Raw genomic sequence first — 6,000 nt, 5'->3', positions numbered from 1 at the left:
TGTCATGACTGCTATGCTGCTCGGAACTGCACACAAGACTTTCACCCACTGTTGCACTTTTGTATATGGTCATGTGACAATAAAGTGATTTGATTTGAAGCAATAATGCATCGCAAAACATTAACGTTGTTAGTGGCCACAACAACAACAAAAAAGAAGAAAGAAAGAAATCAAATTAGACATCACGTCCTCGAGACCTTTGGTTTAAACATTAGTTTCAAGGGAAACTTCACTGAAGCTGTGAGTGACTTAAGAAACAATGCACAGGGCAATTGTACCATCTGAAGAAATGTTCAAATATAAACAATAGGCATCCCAATAAGATTCTAGCTATAAAAAATATATATAAAAAATCAATCTGTTATACAGCCCACTTTGTTTTGTGAACATGATGTCTGTGATCAACATACAAATCATAAAGTGTAACAGTTCAGCACAGATATTCCCGTAAGGATATCTTACGAGCACAGTGAAAAAACACCAAATAATGCAGAGCTGAATTAATGACTTCACCCACTAAAAATAAAATGGCAAAAACAGGCAGTATTAGCTTAGCCACCTAAGCAAAAGAGACAGCCAAACCCTCAGTCCATCAAGTGACGACAGAGATGGCTGTGTTCACAAACAACTTTGGCAGTTCTCCAGGATAGAAACTCGATTAGACCAAATCAAATAATCAAAACACAACAGCAAGCATGAAGAGGTGGAACATCTGTGCATAATCACATCCTGTGATTATGAACATTGATGTATATTGACCTGATTGTGTAATGGCATTTGATAGCAAGGCTTTTCACTGAATCATATAAGTACTTTTGAGTTTGACTTTTGTTTATACTGCAATCTTAACTACTAAAAAGTTTTAAAACTACTTTTAAGCATTTCACAGTGTATAGCTTCTTTTTAGCCTGCTATGTGATTTTTATATGGGTGTGTTTGTGATGTTAGTTTGTACAAGTTTGTGTAGACCCCTGAGGGCAGGAAACAGCAGCTCAATAGGACAAATGGTGAAATCAGATAAACAGTCTCTACAGGCTGAAACAAGCCAGAGCAGAACACAGCAACAAACAGTGACCTGAACACTGACTACAGATGAAACCATCCTTGTAGATTTTGGTCACAAACTCTCCTATTACTTTACAAATGCACACTTTTCACATAGTCTCATCGCAGGGATGCATTAGATGAGACTTTTATATTGTTGATAACAAAATGAAAAGGAGAAGTACATTATTAAACCAAGAGAAAATCACTCCTCCTTGCTCTCCACGGAGAAACCTCTGTCTAACAACAGATGACCAGATGGAACGATCACTGTTTGAATAATAGGGTCCTCACAACCACAAATGATCAACGACACACCAACACTCCTCCTCTCCCCACTGTCTGCTTCTTAGGATCTACAGGAAGTCACGGGAAAGCTTGCCAAATGGGCAAAGAGTGAACCAGCATGTGAGTGTTTGTCTATGAAAAGGTGAAAGAGTTCAGGATTAAGACTGTGCTCTCTAAGAGCATTCACATCACCATTTATCTAAAAGACAAGGGTCACTTGAAACATGACCAGAAGAATGGATCCTGCACTTTCTCTAATTTCATGACACATATGCAAGTCTTTATACTGCTCTAAAAGCTCATAAATATGTAATATAAGATGACTGCACAGAGTATTAATAATTTGGAGATATAACCCTCATATTTCTCTGTATAGTGAAGACATTATTATGGGACTTTAATGTTTTAAAAAATATTAATATTATTTTGTTCTTAAGAAACTTTGTTAGAGAGTTCAAACTAGCAACTGTGCCCAGGTGATCAACTTGTAATGGGGAGAAACTGAATATATGTAATGGGATTACTTATTTAAAATACAAAATATAATTGGTATTTAGAATACAGTTCCATTAAAAAGTAATTGTGATTACTGAAGAGATTATTTAGCATTTTATTGTCATTTTTTCATTTAATATTTAGTCTTTCAGTTGGAAACATATTAATGATGTGATCCAAAGTGTAATTGAACAGCGGTGAAACACTTTCTTATGAAGTGTCACATTCATACGAGCAGACGGAGAAGTTTGAAGTAAGTTTGAAGTAAGTTTAGAGCAGAAGAAATAGAAATAAACCTTGTGTAATTTGTCATCTTTACGCTAAACTAAAATTCTATTTCTAGCCATTTTACATGCACATGTTACCAGACACGATCATATTTTTTTATCAAGAAAATTCACGTTAGATCATAATTTTTTTTTTTCAGTAAGAACTTTGATATTAGGGCAAAAATCATATTCTTCATAATAATTTGTGTATTGTTTTCCTGTAAAATTATTTTACAATTATTTTGATCTTATTTTAGAAACAACACTGCATAAGATATTTTGGTTTTTCAGAGAATGTATTTTTAATATATGTATTTTGTCTTACTGTACTGGCAGTTTTTATAGTCAAAACAAGAGAACAAATCTACCAGTGCTGAAGAAGTAATCCAAAGTATTTATAAAGCATTACTGTCCTTGAGAAATCTAACGAAATATGTTACAAATGACATTTTACAGCATGTATTCTGTAGTGGAATAAATTTCAAAAGTAAACCTCCCAACCTTGTATATATATATATATATATATATATATATATATATATATATATATATATATATATGCCTGATTTTATAATTACACAGTCTGCCACACGATTGGCTGATTAGATAATCGCATGAATGAGTAAATGTACTGGTGAACCTAATAAAGTGGCTGGTGAGTGTATATATATATATATATACACTGGCAGCCAAAAGTTTGGAATAATGTACAGATTTTGCTGTTTGCGGAAGGAAATTGGTACTTTAATTCACCAAAGTGGCATTCAACTGATCACAAAATATAGTCAGGACTTTACTGAAGTAAAAAACAGCACCATCACTATTTGAAAAAAGTCCTTTTTGATCAAATCTAGACAGGCCCCGTTCCAGCAGCCATCACTCCAACACCTTATCCTTTAGTAATCATGCTAAATTTGGTACTTGAAAATCGCTTGCATTATATAAAATACACCTGAAAGCTATTTGGTTCATTAAATTAGCTTAACATTTTCTTTGTGTTTGAGTTGCCACAGTATGCAATAAACTGGCATGTCTTAAGCACAATATTAGGTCAAAAATGGCAAAAAAGAAACAGCTTTGTCTAGATACTCATCAATCAATCATTGTTTTGCGGAATGAAGGCTATACAATTCTTGAAATTGCCAAAAACTGAAGATTTCATACAAAGGTGTACACTACATACACTACAGTCTTCAAAGACAAAGGACAGAAAGAGATGTGGAAGACCAGATGTTCAACTAAACAAGAGGATACGTTTTAGAAATAGGTGCCTCACATGTCCTCAGCTGACAGCTTATTGAATTCTACCTGCTCAACACCAGTTTCATGTACAACAGTAAAGAGGAGACTCAGGGGTGCAGGCCTTATGGGAAGAATTGCAAAAAAAAAAATGCCACATTTGAAACAGGATTGAGTGGGCAAAGAAACACATACATTGGACAACAGATCATTGGAAAAGAGTGTTAAGGATCTTAAACTCATTGAGCTTTTGTGGGATCAGTTAGACTGTAAGGTGCGTGAGAAGTGCCCGACAAGACAGACACATCTATGGCAAGTGCTACAGGAAGTGTGGGGTGAAATGTCACCGGAGTATCTTTACAAACTGACAGCTAGAATGCCAAGGATCTGCAAAGCTGTCATTGCTGCACGTGGAGGATTTTTTGATGAGAACTCTAAGTAGTTTAAGAAGTTCTTTCTATCTAATTTTTAATAGTAATTTTTCACGTTATTAATGTCCCGAATATACATTGTGATCAGTTGAATGGCACTTTGGTGAATAAAAGTACCAATTTCTTTCCATAAGAGCAATATAAATATAATTATTATAATTTTCTTTTTCTCTTATGGAAAGAAATTGGTACTTTTATTCACCAAAGTGCCATTCAATGATCACAATGTATAGTACATTAATAACGTGAAAAATATTTATTATTTATATATACACACAAGAGTTAGTTCCGGTCCTCGAATCTGATTGGACGAGAGACATTCTGAGCACTGATGGTGTGACACCATCAGCACTCGGACACTTCACTGTGCGTGTATCACTCCGCTTGTGTTTGTGCTGTTCTAAACTAAAGTGTAAGAGCAGTGTAGATCTGTTAAGCTTCTGTTTTTCTTTTCTTTTTTACCATTACATATGTTAGCCAGCAGGTGTTGGCAAAATATCATTTTTGTGTGTAATATGAGCCAGTTAGGTGATGTGAAGTGAATCCGCATCAGCTTGTGTTTACACAAAACAGCACTTTGTGATCGCTTGTACTACTAAAGCTAGGAAATAGTTTTAAACGATCAACTTCAGCATTACGCTCATCACAGCTGAGAGACACAACAGACTGATTAATTACACAATGGGTACTGTTTAAAATGATGGAGGACATTGCAGTTTCTCTAGTGATCGACTCTTGTGCACCGGCTACCGCGAAATAGGGAGACTTTCCATAGACATAATGATTTTTAAACTGTACAAACTATAGATTCTATCCCCTAACCCTACCCCTAAACTTTCTGCATTTTTACTTTTTCAATAAAACATCGTTTAACATGTTTTTTAAGCTATTTAAATTATGGGAACACTAGAAATGTCCTCATAAACCACATTTATAGACTTTATGACTTTCCAGAAGAGGGAAAAAATAGAGAGCGGTGGATTAAGACATTCAGATGAGAGAAGATGCCAAATTTACTGTCACTCTCTCAGCAGCTCGTACAGAAATCAAGGGTAATATAACAAAGCATAATGTTATAAATTTACACTCAATATTGAAAAAGTTATAATATAAAAAGTTTGCTAGATTATCGCTAATTAATAAGGCAGAAACGCATCATCACAGTCTGTGAATAAGGTCTATTATGGCCAAACAGTTAAAAAAGATTTCATTAGAACAGAGGACAGTTCTCCAAAAAGTAAGATCTTTGTCCCCATGTGCACTTGCAAACTGTAGTCTGGCTATTTTTATGGCGGTTTTGGAGCAGTGGATTCTTCCTTGCAGAGCAACCTTTCAGGTTATTTAGCTATATGGCTTGTTTTACTGTGGATATAGATACTATTCACTGTCCTTTTCTGAACGTTTTGTGGTCCGTTCTGCATAACGCGGCGGCTCATTTTAGCTTAACACGGCCCATTCGGCACAAAAAGCACCATGGTAATACACTTATATTTTTAGACATGGTCTGTGATAATCCCATGTTTTTGACATGTGTCATAGTAAAACAATGGTATTTTTTAAAGTACCAGTCCCTTAAGGAGTTGGTGCCCTATGCAGATATGCAATATGCATATAGGGAGCTGCGGTACTGTGGTAGCCTAATGGTATGTTTCTTAAAGTGATTAGTGTAATGGCTTATTAGTTTCAACAAAACCAAACTGGCTATGGCTGGATCTGACAGCTCGTTCAGTTCATGTCAATATTCTATAAATGACTAATTTAATTAATATCACTGAAAGTAACACGACACCTCCTATTATAACTAATACATCTATTTACACCGTGGTAGGCCTAAACGATGTCGGAAATGTGGTAGCAATCGAGTATTATTCTTTTCATGAACTTACAACTCAACACATGGTGTGGACTTTTTATCTGACCTGTCTGCGGGTCGACATCACTTCGATGTTCCTGGGCGAATTCAACACTGCATTTTTGCTTCCTTGAAGGGCACTGCTCCGGGAGGGGATACCACTCAAAATGCCCACGATTTACATAAAAATATCATAATAACACATTATTACTGTTATTGTGAGACTATGACAAGATTTAAATTTTGTTTTATTGAACTATTTTAATTTAATTATTAAAATGCATATCCTTTTTCTGGATGACCTAAAGGGCACTTCGCACCGCTGCTGCCCCGGTTCTGTGCACGTCACTGTATCAGAACTAATGACTGTCTGATAGGATAG

Source organism: Xyrauchen texanus, chromosome 1, assembly GCF_025860055.1.
Source record: "Xyrauchen texanus isolate HMW12.3.18 chromosome 1, RBS_HiC_50CHRs, whole genome shotgun sequence".
Classification (NCBI taxonomy): domain Eukaryota; kingdom Metazoa; phylum Chordata; class Actinopteri; order Cypriniformes; family Catostomidae; genus Xyrauchen; species Xyrauchen texanus.
Note: the sequence above shows the minus strand (reverse complement) of the source record.